At 41.4% G+C, this 23975-nt stretch overlaps 1 protein-coding gene across 2 annotated transcripts in view; it reads right to left on the bottom strand.

Moving 5' to 3' along the window:
• The window catches only part of LOC144697550 (sodium/potassium/calcium exchanger 2-like), a 302291-nt gene that overhangs the window by 73756 nt on the left and 204560 nt on the right, over positions 1–23975 (bottom strand). The gene's annotated exons all lie outside the window — the stretch shown is intronic.

Below are 23975 nucleotides of genomic sequence, written 5' to 3'. Positions count from 1 at the left end.
GGCGAGCTGTCAGGAAGCTATTTGGTAAAGTTGCTGTTCACATCAGCCAGTTTCCTGGCACATGTTAAAATCAGGCCAAGTATATTTGTGGGTAACATCTTAGCAGCATAATGGTTGGATGAATTAAACGATCTATGGAAGGTGATGATATTCCAATGTGTTGGCAATAAATTGACAGAATAAAGCTGCTTTTCAAAAAAACACATAGGATTTTCAAACCACTTGCAGAGTTTTCAGTATTTGCTTATCATTGGAATGTATGCATACAAATGGCAGACTTGATGACATGATGGATGAAAAGACAGATCACTCCAGCATCCATTTACAAAGTTGACATTTGATCATGTGGACATTTCTATTTTATCTAGGACAGGACGGACAGCAAGAAGATAGGATTTTTTTTTTAAAATGAGGCCTTAATTGAACTTTAAAACATTTACTATTCAAAATGTTACTAAGGATAACAACAATGTTGCACTCCTACCAAACCTCAACTCTTAAGCTCAGCTCCAAAATTTGATGGTTCATAGGTTCAATGTTTGGAAGGTGTGTTGCAGCTGTAAAGATACACCATTTACTAGGTAATATTCGAGAAGCAGCGTTCTGGAGTTGCATTTTTTATAACATTGTTATGCAATCTTAGGAGAGTGAGTTGACTCAGCCGAAGCTATCTATATTTTCATTCTGGTGGTTGATGTTGCGGTAGAGGAAAGAATGATCAGTTATGGAGGTCAGACTTTCACCAGACTTGGCATTGGTTTGAACTATGTACCAGCAGTCTTATATCACAGTCTGAAGGCCATGAAGGAGGATTGCTGCACTGAAGTATTAGCCTATATAATGCACACAAGACTTGGCATGAGGCTTGAATCCATCTTCAGACTCTGAGGCAAAACTGTTGACTGAGGCTCATACCTATGCCAAGAGATAACATCCTTGGGACTTGTTCTTATATCAAAGTGTCATTTATCTGCGTAAGTGGATATAAAAGATTTTATCACACTATCTGCAGAGAGCAGAATTCTCCCAATGTCCTGGCAAAGATGTATTCTTCAAGGATCATAAACTGCACAGATTGTTTGGTCATATATTTCATTGATGAATGTGTGGCCTTGTGGTGCATTTGCCTTTGTAACCTTAGTGACTACAAATGTAATTCCTCCATTTTAAGCACTTTAGGAGAATCTTTCATAACCTTAGGATGCTATCAAAACACAGGTTCTTATTTACTAAGAAGCATGAATAGATTTTCCTCAATTTAGGATGGAAAATAAAAACATGGTGTAGGGAGTAACATATTGACATGGATAGAAGATTGGCTAGCCTAACACAGAGACGGAGAGCAGGCATAAATGGGTCATTTTCTGGTTGCCAAGATGTGGTGTTCCACAGGAATCAGTGCTGGGGCCTCAGTTTTTTTTTTTTACAATTTATATAAATGACTTGGTTGCTAAATTTGCTGATGACACAAAGATAGATAAAAATGAAATGAAATTAAGTTGTGAAGAGGACACAAGGAGGCCACAAAGGGACATAGATAGGTTAAGTTAGGTTAGGGGGAGGTGGTGAAGTAGTGGTATCGTCACTGGACTGGTAGTCCAGGGACTCAAGGTAATGCTCTGGAGACCCAGGTTTGAATCCTGCCATGGCAGATGGTGGAATTTGAACTCAATAAAAATCTGGAATTAAAAGTCTGATGACGACCATGAAACCATTGTCGATTGTTGTTAAAACCCATCTGGTTCACTAATGTCCTTTAGGGAAGGAAATCTGCTGTCCTTATCTGGTCTGGCCTACATATGACTCCAGACCCACAGCAATGTGGTTGACTCTTAAAAATGCCCTCTGAACAAGGGCAATTAGTGATGGCAATAAATGCTGGCCTAGCCAGTGACGCCCACAACCCACGAATGAATAAAAAAGTGAGTGGGCAAAGATCTGGAAAATGGAATATAACATGGGCAAATGTGAAATTGTCCATTTTGGCAGGAAAAATAAAAAAGCATATTATCTAGATGATGACAGACTGCAGAGCTGAGCTGATTGCAGAGGTATCTGAGATCTGGGTATCCTACTGCACGAAACACAAAAGGTTAGTATGCAGGTACAGAAAGTAATTAGGAAAGCTAATAGAATGTTATTGTTTATTGCGAGGGGAACTGAATACAAAAGTAGCAAGTTTATGCTTCAGCCAAATAGAATACTTGGTGAGACCACATCTGGAGTGTTGTGTACAGTATTGATCTCCTTATTTAAGGAAGGATATAAATGCATTAGAAGTTGTTCAAAGAAGGTTTACTAGACTAATACCCGGAATGGGCAGGTTGTCTTATGAGGAAAGGTTGGACAGGCTAGGCTTGTATCCGCTGGAGTTTAGAAGAGTGAGCGGCGACTTGATTGAATCATATAAGATCCTGAGTGGTCTTGACAAGGTGGATGTGGAGAGGATGTTTCCTCTTCTGGGAAAATCTAGAACTAGGAGTCAGTGTTTAAAGATAAGGGGTCGCTCATATAAGAGACAGAGATGAGGAAAATTTTTGCTGAGGTTCAGGAGTCTCAAAAGGCATTGGAAGCAGAGTCTTTGAATATTTTTAAAGCAGAGGTAGATAGATTCTTGATAGACAAAGGGGTGAAAGGTTATCAGGGTAGGCAGAAGGTTACAATCAGATCAGCCATGATCTTATGGACGTGGGCATCTCTTGCTAGGGCAGCATTTATTGCCCATCCTTATTGCCCTTGAGAATCGAGTGCTCGGCCATTTCAGGGTCAACATATTTCTGTAGGTCTGGAGTCACACGTAGGCCAGACCAGGCAGATTTCTTTCCCTAACCATTGGTGGTTTACAGCAATGGTTTTCCTTAGGCTTTTAATTCCAATTTCACCATCTGCTGTGGTGGGATTCAAACTCAGGTCCCCCTGCTACCTGGATTACCAGTCCAGTGACAATACCACAATGCCACCACCTCCTTGCTGCTGTGTTCCAATTCTGATCCACTCTTCTTCATCCAGAATTTTAATGGAAGCATATGAATGTAAGGGGGAAAAATATTGAGGGCAAAATTCAATGCCATTCACCTGTTTATTGATTGTAAAATGGATGCGACAATGATAAATGGAGCTGTGCGATGGTTTACACCTCACCTGTATGAGATTTTGGGTTTTGCTAAATTTGTCAGAGCCTTTCATTTGATAGGCGGCCTAAAACAAGCACAGGCCTCATGTCAATATTGACATGTGGGGCCTGCATCCATTTCTGGATCCGTTTGTTAAATTCATGAAGAGAAGTTGGAGCAGGCATCATGCGTGGAGGGTGTTGCAAGTGCTATCAGCTACATTTTGTGCCATTAAGTGCTTTTACATTAGTATCCCGCAGCTCATTTCACATTCTCAGTGAATTTCAGAACTACTTCATTCTCCGAGGCTTTGCTATTTTGATCCTTTCTGGATTATCGTTAGTCCCAAATTATCTATTATGCTCTCTCATTGTTATTTAATTTTTCTTCTAACCCTATTTTACCCTAATCTTTCAGCTTTTTTTTTTTGGACTCATCCACCTCACTAAGCAGTGTGATACTCTTTCGAGTTATCAACAGTCACAGATTGCAACTCTTTTGAGTACAATCACAGTTCTTGGTTTCCAGGAGTGGGACATGAACCCACAACCCTCTGATTCAAAGGCGAGGGTGCTATGAACTGAGCCACAGCTCAGAATGAACTGATTTTTCTTTCCCGCAAATCAGTGGCAAGAATTGATATTCACAATGCAGTTCCATCTTCGTCATTATAGCTGAGTTCAATTTCGCCTCAGCCATCTAGTTCTCTGCCAGCTGCTAATTAAAACTAGCAGCACCTGAAGCAATTATACACTGCAGAGAGTAACACATTTTGCTCTCTTTGCTGCTGTGTATTGATTTAATTGCAGATTTCACTTTTGCACTGGCAAGAATCTATGGAAACGTTTGGCAAGAGGTAAACAAATGATATAAAAATTTACTTGTGCCAAACTGCTGCACATTATTAACTATGATATAAGCAATACTAAGGATTGTTCAGTATCGAGGTCATGGGAGTATAGTTACATATTTGTTAGCCGTTACAACCAGCTCCTCCAATTCTATATGCTTATATATGATGTTACATATCATAGAATGTGACATCAAAAAAAATTTCAAACATAAAACATAACCAATTACTTATGTTGTCATATTCCATCTACCAGCAGGCAAGTGCTTTGCCATTGCTTGCATATAAGTTAAATAGAATTTCCATTTTGATAACAAATAATAGGATGAAGTCCAGTTTGTGCTCAAGTTCCTGACAAACCACTACCCTAATTCCTCACCTGTTCATATTACCTCATTTGCCCCAATGACCTTTGTTTCCTATGATAGAAATCCCATCTCCACTATTTCTTCAACTTACTTTCCAAAAGGAGGAGATATATTTTACATTTGATTGTCCAGAATTAATATTGATCAAGGTGGTGTCAAAATGCAAAGATAGAAGACAAAGAACATAATTAGTCATTTTAAAAAATAAAGAAACTCCCACCTCATTCATATCGCATTGTAATCACTAAATGACTTCCGATTGTTTTGTTCAAATGGTGAAAAATAACCAGCATGGATAGCAGATTGCTGGTGGGAGATTAATTATTTTTTGACAAATTGCCATTATTTTGTTACCCAGTAACTTAACTCACCTGACGCTAATGACAAATAATTATGTTTATAAAGTATTTAGAGCATTTGCTGTATTGTAAGCCGGTAGCGATAGCGGAGGGTTTAAGCAGGGTTTCCTGCTCATTGATGCTTTTGCTCCTCAGCCTCCAAGCTGTTAACTTCTTCTGTTACTTAATCCATAGAGAGAAGAGCAAAGGGCAATTTTTCTGCTTTAAGGTGGCATATCTTCTACAGCATCAATAGCAAAACTTCCATCATTATTCACTTTGAAACATTATCCAAATGTTATAGGTTAGAGGCTATACCAGGGACTATTCAAGTTGCTCGGCTGTGTTTAGCTAGTCACTTTTATCCAAATAATGGATAGCTTACAAAGATTACTAGCTGCCTATGGAGCAACAGTTCAACTAAACCTGGTGAAAATAAATCACTAACTGAAGGTTGAGAAAACACTTGAAAGAAAGGGAAAACTGCAACTGCTGCCACACCAGATCTGCTGAAAACTAATGGAAAAAATTATTGTTATTGAAAAGCTGAAACAATGCAATCTTGAAAAAGATAATTTACTCAGACTTTGCAATTGGTAATTTGTGGATGAGCCTGCCACCAAAAATGAATTAGGAATGGTTGAAGATTTAAGTAAAAAACCTGAAATCATAAAGCGTTCAGGTTTGAAGCAAAAAATAGCGGGGGGGAAACATGACCTGTGGAGAACATGGAAGAGGATTTAAATGTTAAGGAAAGTTCTATGGGCTGAATAGCCTTTTGTTGCTCATACTATTTGATATTTGGTTAAATTATGACGTCTTTTCATGCTTTTGCAGTGTGCAGACATTTCTAAAATGGTTAACTAGGCATTAATATCTGTCATGATCACCTCTCAGTGAAAGGACTGATGAAAATATCCACTTGACACTGAGAAGCAACCAAATTAATTTTATACTCTTCTGTATGACAGATGCTTAATATAAAATTGCCAGTCATCCTTAGATTTTGTCATAGCCTTGTGATGTGACCTAGATATTGAAATGAAATGTCAGTTTATGGTCTCCTGTGTCAGTCACAAAGCTTCAATAACTCCAAATATCACATGTTGCTGCTTTAAATTATTCTTTGTTTCGAGTCATGGGCCTGAATTTTTAACTCGACAGGCAGGCGCGACCAGCGAGCCTGGGATCGGCTGGGAAATGGACCGCAATCGGCCTCCAACCACGATTTCATGCTGTCTGGCCAATTAACAGCAGTGAAGCATGTGCTGAAAAGCTCAGTGCGGTCAGGGTGGGGGGGGGGAAGAGGGCGGACGATGAAGTTAACGAGGGCGCAGACGAGCGCCAGGAGAAAGCTCCCTGAAGGCAGAGAGCTGCAGACCTGAAAATGTTCCAATAAAGTTTTAAAAAGCAGAAAAAAATGTCCAAGCATCACAATCAGGCACCTAAAAATATAGATGATAAATATGCTGCCCACAGATTTTAATTTTAATTTTACTTCATAACAGAAATCTCATCCCATCCTTGGCTGAGGTTTCATGAAAAATATAAAGGCTGTCTGGCCGATTCGCCCGTCCGCCAACCGTAAGGTTGGACGGATGACAAAAAATAGCAGACAATTGCAGAGCTAATGGGCTTAATTGGCCTCTTAATTGTCAGCGGGCACGCTTCCGACTTTTGCGCACCCCCGCCAAGCGAAATATCGCGCGAGTGTGCAACGACGTTGGCCAATGTTATCTCGCGCAATTTCACACCCAATTGGGTCGGGCGCGCGCCAGCCCGATCAATGTAAAATTCAGCCCCATGGTTTTGGAGGCACCAATATGGTAAAGCACTAAAACTATATCACTACCCATGGTTGCTATTTCTCTGAACAGTTCCCTGCCTAAATCTTCATTTTTCCTGCACCGTGGCTCCCCAAGTAGTTCCAGCCTAGAAAGGCCATCCAGACACAGCAAAATCACCTCAGCAACTTCATCTCGTGCTGAAAAATATACGACATATCATATCCTTTTCTTCCTGGAAAAATGGACCCAGAAGTCTCAGCGGAATACTGGAGGAGCTTTGTTGGGGAAGGCAACTCTTTCACATATTCTGTTTAGCCCAGGGACTAAGGCCCACTGGCAAAACCTGCTTAATTAAATCTAAATAATCAGTAAGTTAATATGCAAATACAGAAAGTGCATTAGTTTCTGGATCTCTCTGTAGTGGTCCCTTGGGACTTAAACATTGATAAACTCCTAATTTTCTTCTTAACCACATCTCACAAAAGAAACAGCAGACTTGGCTAATGTGGTCAAAGTGCTATGGGAAATAGCCCAGTCATTAAAAAAAAGTGCACCAGTTGAGTTTGAGCCAAAAGAAATTCTATTAAATTGGGTTCTCATTTTTGATCCAATGCCAATGGCTGGCACACCACCACCACTATATAGTCCAATGGCAAAAGGCAAGAGATGCACTAACCTACACATGCATGGCAATACATCTCCATGTATGCCTTTATTATCCTTTACTGTACCATACACAATCCTTCCTTTTTCACTGTTGACTCCATCCTCTAAGCGGATTGGATTTGGCAGCTTCAGAACTCAGACGGGGCCTCGGTAAACAACCAGTAACCATCGTGTTAAGGTCTTGATGGGAACAGGTGCTGAGGATATTGCCTTATGCAGAAGTTGGTTGGGGGTGGAAGTTAATGGGAAGGTCTGACAAGTTACCTGCTTTCTATAGGCCTGGTGGAGGCAGAATGTTAGAATAAGCAAATGTAAAAGTCCTGCATGGCTGGCTTCAAAGTACTCTGACCAAGCCTGTACTGAAGCCCTACCTCCCCACTCCAATGGAGAGCCATTGGAAGGGTACTAGGAATTTAAGTACCGACCATGAACTATGCTGACAGAAGCAAAAGTGTTACCGATGTGAAATGAGACAGATGGGGCTTTTAGTGGGTCACTTACTTCACCAAGTAACATTGATGTCCCTTTAACAATCAACAACATTGCAGGCTTCAACTATAAAGCAAAGTCATGTTGCTGGGACTGCCAACTGTGAGCCTGTTGTGCCTCTACAGAGAACCAGCAGCAGTGTTTGTCCATTTCATTCTTTGCCAACAGTTAGTTACGTTAGCTGACAGGCTTCTCAGAGCGGCTTTAAGAAAAATAAATCAAGAGTTGCACCTCAGGCCATTTGGAATTGCAAAATGGGCTGGATTCAGCCCAGACACCAATGATTAGACATCCCCAACAACCCCCACCTGCTGCCCCCTCCCTGCCCACCTGTCCCCCTGCCTGCCCACCCACCCACCAACAAACAAGCCTTAGGACATAGGAATACTATGCCAGTCCTTATTTACCCATTTTAAGGGAAAAATAGCAAGGCAGAGAAAATCAGAATGGGAGTGAGAATCACTGGGGAGGAGTGGTGACCAAGAAATGGTTGTGAAATTGGGTGTCCCAGATATACAAGGAAGCACAATAGAGGAGATAGTCCGATAATAGCAGAGAAAGGGGATGCATGAAATAGTTTCTATGGCATCAGGCAGGTAGTTGGGTGTTAAAGGTGATAAATGAAAAAAAAATGGACAGCAAGTTGACAGTAATGTTGAGTGAGAACTGATGAAGGGTAAGAAACATAAAAACATAAGAAATAGGAACAGGAGTGGACCATTCGGCCCCTCGAGCCTGTTCCTCCATTCAATAAGATCATGGCTGATGATCTTGTGCTTCGACTTCCACATTGCCATCTAACCCCAATAACCTTTAATTCTCTTGCCTACCAAGAATCTATCTACTTCTGCTTAAAAATATTCAATGACCCTGCCTCCGCCACCTTCTGAGGCAGAGAGTTCCAAAGCCACATAACCCTCCGAGAGAAAAAAATTCTAATTTCTGTCCTAAAAGGGCGATCCCTAATTTTAAAACAGTGCCCCCTAGTTCTGGACTCATCCACTAGAGGAAACATCCTTTTGACGTCCACCTTGTCAAGGCCGTTCAGGATCTCGTTTACTTCAATCAAATCACTCCTCACTCTTCTAAACTCCAGTGGAAACAAGCCGAGTCTGTCTAACCTTTCCTCATAAAACAACCCACTCATTCCACGTATCAATCTAGTAAACCTCCTTTGAACCGCCTCCAATGCATTTACATCCTTCCTTAAATAAGGAGGCCAAAACTGCACAGAATATTTGAGGTGCGGTCTCAACAATGCCCTGTATAACTGACGCATAACATCCTTACTTTTATATTCAATCCCTCTCGTAATAAAGGATAACATTCCATTAGCCTTCTAGGATGGAAAGGAAGATGTAAACAGAGAAAAATGGGAATTATCAAAATAGAAGAACATTTAGTTGTATGGTGGTACAGAACTTGAGTATTGCTGAAAAAAGGTTTTCAGCTTGCACTCTTCAGGACACTCGCAAGAATACCAATATAAGGGGGAAAACAACAATTTATACTGTATGTGAAGAGTGTGCTGATTGGTTGACAAGTGGCGTTGCCATCGAGAATGCACCACTGATGGTGGCTGACAGTTAACTGCCAAGCTTTGTTCGAAATTTAACCAGGCAGCTTGATCCTGATTGGTCAAGGTGTTGCCCTGAGGAATGAATCAGCAAATGGCTGTCATTTACTTTGTTTAGATGAAACAGGTGCAATGTATATACATGTTCTTCTTGTCTGCTAAGAACAGGGCCCTGTGTATTAATATGTGTAGTTTCCAGTACACACAAATGCACCACACTGTGAGCCTAATTGACAATCTTAAATTGGATGTCAGCATAATTCTTAGCACATTGGAGGATTATTTGCCAAATGTTGTCCAATCATGGAATCACATCTAATGTTGGACATTGTATTTTGAGTCTTGCAAGCACGGACTGGTGTCCTAATGAGTGCAAAATGAAAAGCTTAGACATGTCTCTTTTTTCAGCAATATAGAAGAACATTCTCAGATTAGATTCCAAGATATCTATCAGTATTCAGGGGCAATTGGCCACATTAATCTTCAATATTGAAGCATGATTTAAAAAAAAAATCATTTCTGACTAGCCTATAAATCTATTATCCAGAAAAGGGAGGCAATGACTTTCTTGAAGGCATTCCTAGTGATCCAATTAAAAGGTGAGAGAAATGGAATGACAATGAGCTTTGCAGCTGGGTGGATAATAGGGTAGGCCAACAAATCCAACAGTTACCACAAGCAACTTCATGAGCTTGAATCAGGACCCATGGCCTTAAGTCATAATTTCAACACAAGCACATACAACACATGCATGACAGTAACTTAGCCTGTTTTTCTATTTTATTCAAGTCCATCCAACACTTTATTCAAAGGTCAACAGAAAGGAGATCATAGACAACAGTCACAACTGTACCTAAAAATAAGGTTACCATATAGTTTAGAGGCCAAATGGTCCTCCTTCACATGTTTAATAACAGTAATCATGCATTGTTAGAGATAGTTCTGAGGAAGTATGAGAGCAAAACGAAAGACAAGAGATGTTGTTTCATTGTTTTAGTAGCACAGTCTTTGATATTCTAGAAATTTGATGGTAATTCAGACAATTTGTTGCCTTATAAGGGCAGATGAAGCTGATTCCCTTGAAGGCCACATAGGCTAATTACTGTTCTGTAAATACAGGTTGAGATCAGAGTTTAATTGTTTACTTTCAGAGAATTTTGCAAACAGGAAAACAACTGCTAGCTTCAGGCTGCAGCTCAAATGCCTCAGAATTGTAGGAACATAGGAAAAGCAGTAGAATATTTAGCCCCTTAAGCCTCTTCCCTCATTCAATGAGGCATAGCTGATCTACGACCTAACTTCAAGACCCACATTTATCCCCTATCCCTTAATACATTTGGCTAATAAAAATCTATCAATCTCAGATTTAAGATTAACAGTTGATCTAGCACCAATTACATTTGCAGAACAGATTTCCACCTTCCACCAGCCTGTGCAGAATTGTTTCCGAATTTCACTCCTGAAAGAACTGGCTCTAATTTTTAAATTATGCCCACTGGTCTTACACTCCCCATTCGGTGGAAATATATTCTCTCCAACTACCCTATCCGTTCCCCTTAATATCTTGAAAATTTCAATTGAATCACCCTTTACCTTGTAAATCCCAGGGGATACAACTTTAGTTTGTGTAATCTTGGCTTGTAACTTAATGCTTGGAGTCCAGATTTCATTCTGGTAAATCTATGCTGCACTCCCTCCAAGATCAATATATCCTTCCTAAGGTGTGGTGCTCAAAACTGCTCACAGTACTCCAGGTGTGGTCTAGCCAGGGCTTTGTTTGGCTGAAGCATTACTTCTACCCCCAAGTATTCTAGTCCTTTAAATATAAAGGCCAGCATTCTATTAATCTTTTTGATTATTATCTGTGCCTGTTTCTGACATTTTAATGATCTATGTACCTGGGACCCCAAGTCTCTTTGTGGGGGGCGGGGCGGGGGGGGGTTCCACTGTTTCTAACTTGGCACCATTTAGAAAGTACACTGCTCTATCAATTTTAGGTCCAAAGTGGATGACTACATGTTTCTGCATTGAAATCCATTTGCTACAGATTTACCCAATCATTTAATCAATCAGTGCTACTTTTATGCTCCATTTACACTCCTTACAATGCTACCTCTCTGTGTCATTAGCAAACTTGGATATTTGCATTTCTATGCCATCATCTCAGTCATTAATAAATATCATGAATAGTTGAGGCCTCAGCACAGATCCTTGTGGGATTCCGCCAATTAGAGTAAATGTCCATTAGCCCCACTGTCTTCTGCCACTCAGTGGCTAAGTTAATAATTTGCCTTCAATTCCATGGTTGTTTTGCATCTTAACAATATGTGATATCTGTGTGCATCACAGGCATGATCTTTAATACATTCCTAGTGATTGCCCATCAAATTCACATGGACAGTCAAGGCCAATTTGATATTTTTTCAAATTCATGCAGGTTTAGAAGGTGGGGAATGAGGGAACCACTTTAGGGGAACAAAACCAAATAAGATGCTAAAAGGCAAGTTTAACACTCTTCCCAATTCACCCATTGAATCTTCAGATCTTGGAGTCTTTTGATTGCAGTTCTCCAGCAAAAATCTTTCATATCACTAGCAAAAACAACGTCATATAGTTGCCTGATGGTCACCACTGTTAAGCTCTGGATAGCCAGTTGGTGAAGCCAGTTTTTACTTAAGAATAAATTTATTCATAGAGTAAAATATTACAGATATATATCTCCTGACTCCACTATACTCCTGTGTCAGTAAGTGTCTCTTTAAACTGTATGTGCTGAAATAACCATCCAATCAATGCCCTCCACCTGTATGTACTTAACCTTAATTAATACAATTAACAACTATGTTGTTTCATTTCCCTGAAATATTGAAGGCCAGCAGCCAGGAATGCAACAGCAGGCCTGAGCTGCTTTTCCCTACTCTGGCTTCTGGCATCAGGCTAGAGTAAGGTGGTTGGTCAAATCATGGACCAGGCATTCTAATTTATACCAATGGCAACTAGATAATGAATCTCAGACTAAATAAGTATGAGCTATACTGAATTAATGAATTTAAAAAGCATATTAAAAAAAAGCTATATATTTTGCAGGAAGAATAAGCACTCACTGGGAGAGATAAGGATTATGGTCAAATACCAAACCGTAACTTTAAATAGAGACCTAGAATAAAAGTAATGTTGTAGAGTCAAAATGCAAAAACAAAAACTTCTTTATTAAAGCAGGAAGAGGACTGTCAAAGAAGAGGTGCTAATATTAAAAGGTTTGAAGATGGCAAATGTCCTGAATAATTACTACTTTGATGCATTTACAAGGAAACATGGGGCAGAATTTTGCCCTTGGCGTGCGGGCTCGGCAGGGGGCAGTTGGGAAGCCAACCGCCACCCACAATCAGCACCACACCACGATTTTATGGCAGGCCAATTAAGGCCTGGAACGTGGAACATGAGTGGAAACACTGAGCGCTGCCTGTGCGGGTGGGGGTAGGAGGGCGAGCAGGCCTAGTGCGCAGTTCGTGCACGCGCGCGAGAGCGTGCTTCAATCTCTGAGGCACGGAGCTGCCTCAGGGAGATGAAGTGCTGTTTAAAAAACTAATGAAGAAAATAAAAATGTCATAAAACATGCAACCAAAACATGAATCGTGCAACTCCGTTACATGAGCAGGGACATGTTTTCAATTTAATTTAATTTTTATTTGCTTTAGGAAACCTCATCTGCCTGTGGATGAGTTTCCTAAAAAGTGCAAAGGCCGCTTGGCGTTTTCGCCTGCCTGCCAACTGTAAGGTTAGTTGGGCAGTGTAAATTTGAATGTAATGACTTTTTAATGGCCTTAATAGGCCTTTTAATTGTCGGCAGCCGTGCTCCCGACTCCGGCCCGCACCTGCCAAATGAAATATGGCAGGACCATGCAATGACGTTGGGATGCTTGCCCGACGTCATTGCGCGTCATTTTACGCTCGGCCGGGTCGGGCGTGCACCCGCCCGCATGCCGAGCTTAATATTCTGCCCGTGAACAATGTGCCCTTCATAAAAATAAAAAGAGCACCAATAGACTTCAATATAAAATGACTTGGAAGTCCTAAACAAGCTCAGAAGACTTTTAAGATATACATACTCCTGGGTTACCCCACACTATTGAGGGAAGCAGGAAGGAGATTTGCAAAACAATGACTCACATGATGAATGACCCAGTGATGAACACAGGAGAAATATCAATCAATTGGAAGCAGATTAACATGCTGCCCATATTCAAAACAACAAAACAGACAGACCCACTAGTCTTACTTCTAGTCCATTTAAAATAATGCAATCACTTATAGAGAGTAAACTTCGTTATTTTTATAGCAGTAACCGAGCAAACAGCAATTAACATGGCTTTAGACAGGAAAGATCTTACTTGATTAGTCTTCTTGATTTTGCCACAGAAGTGACAACCCAGGTAACTGTAGGAGACCCTACCAATGCACTGTACTTTTACCTCATGAAAGGCTTTTAATAAAGCCCCACATTATGAGATGTTAAGCTTAAAGCTGTGGGGATTCTATGTAAAAACTGGAAATGGATAAGAAATTGGCTGAAAGGTTGAAAACTAGTTAGAGAAGTTCTGTCAGAATGGGGGATGTGCTGAGTGGAGTGCCCCAGAGTTCAGTATTGTGCCCACGACTGTTTCAAATTTAGATCAATCACGTGTATTTAGAAACTCAATGCAAATTAGTCAAATTTGTAGATGCTCCTAAACCAGGAGGCTCAGTAGAATCAAAAGTTAGAAATTACAGCATGAGCTAAACAAAATGAATGGGCCAAACCATAGCAGGTGGAACGTAATGCAAACAATTATAAAGCTTTGTCCTAGAGAGGAAAAGCATACTCCATGAATGATGTTCAAATAGATAAGGATGGAGTTGAAAGAGATCTTGGGAGTCTATGTAGACTCAATACATAGTGTGTTGTTATAGTGGTATAAAAACACCAATCACTCATAAGAGATTGGGTGAATTTATTTTTTGGGTCCATTTATTGAGACTAGGCACATGAGAACATTTATACCAAGATAGAAAGCTTGAGCAGAGGTATGTGTACATGCTGTGCTCAAAGGCAAAAGTGAAACTAAGACTGGATCACATGACACACTTCGCTTCTAGTGGTGCCATGCTGCTATCTCTTAAAGACATTATACAACACCCCTCTTTCTTTTTAGCATACTCTCCCCCTTCCAAAGAAGTATAATGATTTACAATATGTGTTCATGTTTAGTTACCTTAACCGAAGTGTATAGAGCTGATGAATCTATGAGTCTCTAGAGCATTGAGGTAATCTGCTGGTACGCCGAGATCTTATAATCTAATAACCTTGTCTGGAGGTTTCTTTAATCGCTCAGTGATCTGAGGTTGTCATTCTTAGATGTTGTTTCTGGTTGTATTTGGGATCTTGTCTACAATGCAATAGGGCTGTACAATGGTTGAGGAGCTGGATTTGATCTGGGTTATACCTTACTGTTGTGCCTTTGTGTGTAATGACTTCATAGGACTTTGGTTCCAAACAAATTCTTGTCACCTTGGCTGGTTGCCACTACCTTCTGTGGAATCCTGGATACAAACTTGTTGTCCCAACTGTAATCCTGGTAATTCTGTACCCGCATTTCTATTGTGCACATTGGTCATCTTCTCTTGCAGTTTTAAAAGTTGCTGTCTAGCTTCTGAGAGAGTAGAATGGCTAAGAGTAGGTAGATTGGTATGCACTGATCTGCCAAACATGACCTCTTCCTGTGTTGGAGTAGTTGCACCTAAAAGTGTCACTCTCAGATGTAACTTCGCAATGTGTAGATCTTGCTTGGTCTGTCTACATTTGAGTGTTAGGGATTTCACTATGTGAATCATTCATTCAGCTAAGCTGTTAGATTTAGGATAACAAGGAAAAGTAGTAGTGTGATCTATATTCCATTTCTCACATATCATGAAATGGCTTACCAATAAATTGCAGACTGTTCTCCATAATGAACTCTCTAGGCACATCAAATAAACTGAAAATAGCACTTAAGAGTGTGCATGACAGTTGAGGTTGTGGTATTGTGCTATTGTTGAAAAATGGGGTAAGTAATAGTGGTCAACGGTGATGATGAAGTCAGTGCCATGGACATGAAAGAGGTTGAATGTGACTTTGGACCAAGGATTGGCAGGAACTTCATGTGCTCTTGACATGCCTTGCACTTCTTGATGACGACTTCAATGTCATTGTTCATGACTAGCCAATAGACTGTATCCCTTTCAAGTCTTCTTGTCCAATCTAAGTCCATGTGTGAGTGATGAAGTTATTGAAGAATACCAGGTCACAAAGATTCTGGTATGGTGACCTGCCTGCCTTTACAAATGGCTCCCGGGAGATGGCTAGCTCTTCCCAATAAGGCCAAAATAATCCCACGTGTTCGTAGACATGTTGAATTGTATCAGGCCATCCTTTAATAATGGTTTACCACAATTACTGTAGTGAAGAATCTTTCGATGTTTCTTCTTGTAGCTGATGTCATTGCACAATGCAAAAATGTACCAGATAAATTGAGAGACTTGTATTCTCCTGCAAGTGTAATGTTGCAGTGCCCTTGAAACTGCCCATTTTGTCGAAACATTCTGGATATTTCAATGTTAGGTCATGAACTGAGGCAATAGGAGTAGTTTTTGAGGTTGATCCGCCTTGTGATGTCTGACTAATTCCATGGAGTATTACTCGTGAGGTTGCAGCATCCTGGTAGGCCTATGATTGCTGGGCCTTTAGTTTCCACGAAGTAGAATATCTGTGACACCCAGGGAGATTGATGGTATTTGTACTCCAGGACTATGGATCCTGCAGATGGAATTAGTGAACCGCTGTACACCAAAAGATTTGCAGTAGTTGGTTTCGGTATGGCCATCCATATCTGTGGATACATGTCTTTTAAAATCTGCAGAGGTAGTATGTTGGTACTTGCCTGTGTCAGTCTTGGCCAATAACGAATATCTTCCCTAAGAAAGTTGGTAAATAATTCAAATCTTGACAAACATTTCAGACGGTCTGATGGCATCTATGTTTTCCACGAGATTAACAATGTGAAACATGTCAAAAACAAAAACAAAATTACCTGGAAAAACTCAGCAGGTCTGGCAGCATCGGTGGAGAAGAAAACAGTTGACGTTTCGAGTCCTCACGACCCTTGGGCAGAACTGAAGTATAGTTAGGAGAGAGGTGAAATATAATATATAATGTGAAACATGTGTTCAGCGCTCTTCGTCACGTCATGCACATCATTGTCATTCTTTGGCTTGTTAATCACCTCATGTATACATTTCTGATGCGATACCAGTCATTGTTATTGCTTGAGTGTAGCTGTTGTGTACAGTCTGTTTGGATTACTGTATGGCTCATCGTAGTTGCATCAGCCTTTACTCTAGTGCACTGGCGCTGCCAATGGCCCTTTCTACCACATGCCCTGAAGAATTTCTGGAAAGTTAGGCATTTCCTTGGTGCATTCAGAAGGCCACATCATCCACATGTCTTGCTGGGTTTGGGTGTGCTAGTGGGTGCAGCAACAGTTGGGATGGTACTTAGGACCTGTGAGCTTTGTTGACCTGCAAGGATCACTTCGTACTTATGTCCATCCTTGAGTAGCTCTTCAATGCTATACATTTTGGGCTTGTCTAGCAGATCTTGCTGGAATGCTTCCATGGGAGTGGATGCGCTCACCAACTCAACAATTCTGTCTGCTAGCTCTGCATCTGAAAAACCGCAGCAAGTACCCTTTTCTCTGCATCTGCTGACGAAGTGGTCTATGGATTCTGTAGGCTGTGGTTGAAATGACATCAACTCTAGTCAATGAATACGCAAGTTTAACCTGATTCTGAACCAGTCTTCCAATGTAGTCCTAATCTTTTGGGGACCCTTTAGCTCTTCTTCTGTTAATCCTGATGTGCTCAGCCTGTGTAGACCTTCATTCCCAATTGCAAGGCAAATTTTTTATGGCTTGCTTGTCTGGTTCAGACACACCTGAATCAAGAAACCGTAGCCTTCTACGCTGTTTAAACATTTTGAATTTAGATAGTAGGTCAGCTGCATCCCAATTCAAAATGGGGAATTTTGTGGACATTCTGACAATATACCTTTGACCTTCCTTCTCCTATAGTACGTGGGATGAGTGTTGCTGTAGCAGGTCTTACATGCTTTTCTGAAGCTCCGTCCGTTATAATCGCAACCTTCTCTGGCCCAATTTTTATGATGATTTTTTTTTGTTTGACTATCCCTCACTCACTATCAATCTGGCTCACACCCTGGTCACTTGCCGTTCCTGACTGAGCTAACCTGGTGCTGGTCTTCTTGACACGCTGTCCCACTCACTGAACTGACAGACTATGCACTGCAATCTCACAGGAGCTGTCTGCTTACCAGCTCCATCTCGGCATGGTGTCTTCAAAGCTTTTCTGCATAGTCAGCATGCTGCAAATGCAACACTCTCTGACACTAACTTTATGACATCGAGGGTTGTCTCAGGCCATGTAGCACAATCTAAGGCTGTTCACCATGTCGTAGCTGTACTTAATCTTGCTGCCACGTTGTTTGACCACTGCTGAGCACCATGTTATGTTGTTATACTGATAGAAAAGCACCAATCGCAGATAAGGGATTATGCAAACATGTTGTGGGTTCATTTATTGAGACTAGGCACATGAGAACATTCAACATCAGCAGCAGAGCTGTGTGCGCTCTGCTCAAAGAGCAAAGTGAAACTAAGACTGGATTACGTGACATTTCCTTTCTAGTGATATCAAGCTGCCATCCCTTAAAGGCATATTACAACAACACATTCAACCAATGTAGAGTAGCAATCAATAAAACCAACAAAATGTTGAACTCCATAATCAAAACAAGTCAGATGAAGTTATGATCAAACTGTACAATGTTCTGGTCAGACTCCATCTTGAGCAATGTTTGCAGCTATGATTCCTGAGAGATAAGTGAGACATTTAATTGGTGAAGGCAATACTGTGAAGACACCCAAAGCTAATCCCTAGTGTTAAGCGTCCAAATTACAAGGAATGACTGGAGAAATTTTGGAAGTGCATGGGGTAGAAATTGGTATGCATTACACAAAGCACCCAATCTTTTCAGATATAAATGATGCAAACTATAAAAGAGTGAAGCTTAAACAGTGCAGATGTTGGCCCCATTCCTAAATTTGTAGAGTCTGTTTTTTAGATTTCCCAAGCAGACACCTAAAAAACAGACATCCAACCTGTAGGCCACTTGAATATGTTAATGAAGGGTTCAGCAGCAATTAATTGGAGGACCTCTTCCCAAAATTAGACAGACCTGAACTCAGGTAGTCTGATTGCAAGAGTGCCCTAAATGGTTCCACCGCAATCCCTCAGACCATTATCAGCCCCTGCTCCGCTGCAACCCAAACCTACTCCCCACCCTCTCCTGATTGCCTCCATCACTCTCTCTCTCCCATCTCAGGGACTCTTCAAGCCTCTCTGCCATGTTCTTAGGTGTATTATGATAGGAATTTTAGGCACTCATGCCTTTAATAACTGCAATGCATTGCTCCTCAGAACCGAGACAAGTGGAGGGACAGAAAATCAGCTTCACAATCTTTTTCACCCTTTTTCCACTAGACTGCAAGAGAACATAATAGGAGCACCAGAAGACTCAAGCCTGTTCAGCCATTCAATGTGAATATGGTTGATCTTGGGCTTCAACATCATTTTCCCACCTACTCCCCATATCCCGTGATTCCCTGAGACTCCAAAAATCTGTCTATCCCAGCCTTAAACATATTCAATGATGGTGCATCCACAACCCTACCGAGGTAGAGCATTCTAAAGACTCACAACCCTTTGAGTGAAGAAATATTTCCTCATCTCAGTCCTAAAGGATCAACTCCTTATCCTGAAACTGTGCCTCCTTGTTCTAGATTCCCCAGCCATGGGAAACAACCTCTCAGTATCTACCCTATCAAGCCCCTTCATAATTGTAAATGTTTCAATGAGATCACCTCTCATTCTTCTAAACTCCAGAGAATATAGACTCAATTTACTCAGCCTTTCATCATAAGACAACCTCCGCATCCCAGGGACCAATTTAGTGAACCTTTGCTGTATTGTCTCCAATGCAAGTATATCCTTCCTTAAATAAGGCAGCTAAAACTGCACACAGTATTCCGGGTGTGGTCTGACTAAAGCCCCATATGATTGTAGCAAGACTTCTTTGTTCTTGTATTCCAATCCTCTTACAATAAAGGCCAACATGCCATTTACTTTCCTAATAGCTTGCTGTACCTGAATGCTAACTTTGTGTTCCTTGTATGAGTGTACACAAGTCTCTCTGAAGATCAACATTTACAAGTTTCACATCTTTTCAAAACTATTCTGATTTTCTATTCTTACGACCAAATTGAATAACCTCACATTCCCCCCACATTATACTCCATCTACCACCTTGTTGCCTACTCACTTAGCTTGTCCATATCTCTTTGCAGCCTCTGTGTCCACCTCACAGCTAGCATTCCTACTTAGCTTTGTATCATTAGCAAACTTAGATACATTACTCTGTCTATTTGTCTGTCATTAATATAGATTGTAAATAACTGAGGCCCCAGCACTGATCATTGCAGCACTCCACAAGGCATAGCTTGCCAACTTTAAAATGCCCCATTTATCCCTACTTTCTGTTTCCTGTCCATTAACGAATCCTCTATTCTTGCTAATATATCACCCTCAACTCTGAGAGCCCTTATCTTGTGCATTAATCTTCTGTGTCAAATGCCTTTTGGAAATCCAAGTATACTACATCTATTGGCTCCCTTTATCTATCCTACTAGTTACATCCTCAAAAACCTGTTAATAAATTTGTCAAACAGGGTTTCCCTTTGGTAAAACAATATTGACTTGTTCTAATCATATGTGCTTTTCTAAGTGCATTGTTAAGTTTGCCTTAATAATAGATGTGAGCACTTTCCTAATGACTGAAGTCAGGCTAACTGGCCTTCAGTTCCCGGTTTTCTCAATGCATCCTTCCTTGAATAGTGCTGTTACATTGCTAGCTTCCAATCTGCTGGGGCATTCCAGAATTTGGGGAATTTTGGAAAATCATAGGCAGCGCATCCACTACATCTGCAGCTATTGCTTTTAGAACTCTAGGTTATAGGCCTGGGGATTTGTCGAATTTTTGTCCCTTGAGTTCCTCAGTACTTTTTCTCTGCTGATGTTAATTACTTTAATTTCCTCACACTTATTAGCCCCTGTAGTACCCTCTATTTCTGGTATGTAACTTGTGTTTTCTACTGTGAAGAAAGACACAAAGGGCAGAAATTTTCGCTCGACGGGCGGGTGTGCACCCGACCTGCTCGAGCGTGAAATGATGCGCGTTGATGTCGGCTGAGCATGCCGATGTCAACGCGCAATCACGCGATAGTTCGGTCGGTGGGTGCGTGCTGGAGCTGGCAGTGCGCCAGCTGACAATTAAAAGGCTTGTTAAGGCCATTAAGGTATCAATTAACATCACTGCTGTCCAACCTAACGGTTGGTGGGCAGATGAATAGGCAAAGCGGCCTTTGCATTTTTTTTTGGAAACCTCATCCACTGACGAGATGAGGTTTCTAACATCAAATAAAAACTTTAACTTTTCATTATTAACATGTCCCTGCTCAAGTGACAGAGTCATGAGGGGACAAGTTTTACTACATTAAAAAAAATTTTATTCATCTGCTCTGTGCCTCAGGGAGATTATGCAGCGCTCACTCACGCGCACACACGAAGTTCACACTCAGCCTGCTCACACTCCCCAACCACCACCCCCCTCCCCCCACAGAGGCAGTGCTCAATGCTGCCGCTCCTGTTTCACACTGGGCGGGCCTTAATTGACCCACCAGCATAAAATCTCAGTGCAGTGCCAATCGCGGGCGGCGGTCGGCTTCCCGACCGTCCCTGCCGAGCATCCCCACCAAGGGCAAAATTCTGCCCAAAATCTTTATTCAATGTCTCTGCCATTTCTTCATTCCCCATAATAATTTTTCCTGTCTCTGCTTCTAAGGGACTGTCATTTACTTTAGCTACTCTCTTTTTTCATATACTTGCAAACACTCTTATAATCTGTTTTTATATTTCTTACTCTCATATTCTATTTGTTCCCTTTCTCATCAACTTTTTGCTAGCCCTTTTCTGGTTTCTAAAACACCCCCAATCCTCAGACTTACTAATATTTTTTACAACATTATAAGCCTCTTCTTTTAATCAGATACGATCCTTAACCTCCTAAGTAAACCATACATGGATCTTTCTCACTGAGTTTTTGGTTTTCCATGAAACATATTTTTATTGAACATTTTGAATTCTTTTTTTAAATGTCCCCAGGCCAAAATGCTCTGTTTATGTGCCGCCATACCTATTAGGCTATTTACCCAATCAACCTTAGCCAGCTCTCCTCTCATACCTATGTAATTGGCTTTGAGTTGCCTCCAGCCCCATGTTCTTACAAAATATCTGCACTCCTCTAATTCTGTCCTTTTGAGCATCTCTGATTTTAATCACTCTGCACCAGTGGTCATGCCTTCCCTGCCAAAGCCATCTGAGCAACCTAAAACTCTGTTACCAATAATGTTGTTCCACCTGGCTTTCATCCAAACTCTTTCGAGTTATCAACAGTCACAGACTGCAACTCTTTCGAGTACAATCACAGTTCTTGGTTTCCGGGAGTGGGACATGAACCCACAACCCTCTGGTTCAAAGGCGAGGGTGCTATGAACTGAGCCACAGCTGACACCTCTCAGGCTTTCATCCAAATGTGCAGTTGATCTGAATTAGAGGTGAATGTCCTCCTGATTGTGGGGGAGGAGTGAATTTTCCCAATAGCCACTTTGCTAGTTCTGAGCTCTTGTAAATTGTAATCAGAAACTGCTTGGTTGAACCCAAACATTGATCTCATCAACTGTGCCATTCACAAATATCTTCAAATGGTGTAATCTTCATCCTGTCACACTTAGGTAAAGTCTGTGGGGTTAAGCCCTTTGACTGGTTGTTCTGATCATGTGGATAACCTTGATGGACCCCAAATTCTCTGAATGTTGGGTTTGCCAGTGAGCGATTAATCTGTTTTAGATTGAGCGCTTGTTAATACCTGTTCTCTTGTCTAAAATCGTAAAAAATTATATATTTTTTTGTTTCAAGCAAAAAAAAAGGTTGAATGCTACTTTTAAAACAGAGTAGCTTCATTGAGGCGCCCATCTTTCCATGGTATGGTCACGTGCAGAGATTGGTTCGGAGCCAGGGTGAGGGGGAGAAGGCTGGTTTAACTGGTGTTATCGAAACGATGCCAATCACTTATTTTGGGTCAATATCTTTTTCTTGCTCTATATTTTTTTTCTATATATATATATATATATCTGGCGCCAGCAACATTCCAGAGCTGGCAGGCTGGGATGGATACCCAGAGACACATGGAGCAGCACATCCGCTGAGGGCCACAGGTGAGAAAGACATGAGGTGTAACTGGCCCTGGGCTGCATTGTGAACGCCACTGGCATATATTGTACCTGTGTCTGTAACCTGTGCTGCGTTTTTTTACCCCTTCTGTCTCCAGCATCCCCTTCCTCTCACCCCAGCAACCCCAGCTGAGCAATAGGGGTACTATACTGAGAAAGGTGCAGAGTTTCCTGCTTGTTCCTGTTGACAGTGTGACGTTTCACACTGGCTTTATGTTTGGTAAAGGAAAAGCAGCTTCTCTTCATTTGAACTTGACATGCCTCTCAGCTTGTATTTTTATTCTTGTGGCTATAATATATATACTTTAAAATGAGTAAATTCCATCACCAGCAAACACTGCAAAAGGAGAATACCATGAAAATTATGTCCACACTTGTAGTATCCACTGATTCTACAGGTAAAGCAGTGATAGGATTCTCCATTTAGAACACTCTGTCCTTTGTCATATTTCGTTTAAATACAGAAGCCTGTGACGCTGTGCCAGGCCTCTTGCTGAAGGTGAGATTTCGGCCTTTAGAAAATATTGGCCTAGACCTTCCATGAAATGACAATCATCGTCCGAGTGCCGCTCCACTCGTACTTTCCTGCACCCCGACTCTGCTCTGCATTCCTGGCCGGGTCTTCTGAGCCCAGCTTCTTGAGAAATGCGGAGTCGACAGTTCCACAAAGAGCTTCTCGCAGCGCGGGAGCGTCAGGGGGAAGACGAGCTTCGCTCCCCCACCCATTTTGTGGCACTAGCTGCCATAAGGTAAGTTCAAATGTCCAGTGTGAAGGTTAGTGAATGTATGGATGAGTGAATGGTGAATGAGTGAGTGAGGTGGCAGGTGGGTCAGCGGGTAGTCCGGAAGTGGACTAGTCAGGTCGGGTCAGGGAGCTAGGCAGATGGTGGGGTAGTCGGAGGGCCGGGTGGGGTTAGTCGGGTGGTTAGGATTAGGGGTTAGCGTAGTCAGGAGGTATAGTCAGGTCCGGGGGTTAGTTGGGGGATCGAGGGGACAGTCTGGGTTAGTGTAAGTGAATTGGGCGGCGGAGGGAGGGTGGTGGCAGCGATCAGTTATCCAGGAATTAAACTAGGATTTTCCTGTCTAACATTTCCAGGGTAACTATCTGGATAAGTAAATTGGAACAGTCTTTCGCAGAGGAGCCAGTCGGAAATTCAAACTCCCCAGGCAATTCTTTTGGAGGTCAGTGTGGCAGGACTTCCACAGGCTTCCTACATGAATCTTGGGTCTTGTATCTGATCTCTGACAATCCGGAGATCAGAAGATTTGGCCATTAGCAATTTCAAAGTTCC

This window comes from Cetorhinus maximus, chromosome 2 (genome assembly GCF_964194155.1).
Source record: "Cetorhinus maximus chromosome 2, sCetMax3.hap1.1, whole genome shotgun sequence".
Lineage (NCBI taxonomy): Eukaryota > Metazoa > Chordata > Chondrichthyes > Lamniformes > Cetorhinidae > Cetorhinus > Cetorhinus maximus.
The sequence above is the reverse complement of the archived record's forward strand: the minus strand, read 5'-3'. Positions and strand labels throughout refer to the sequence as shown.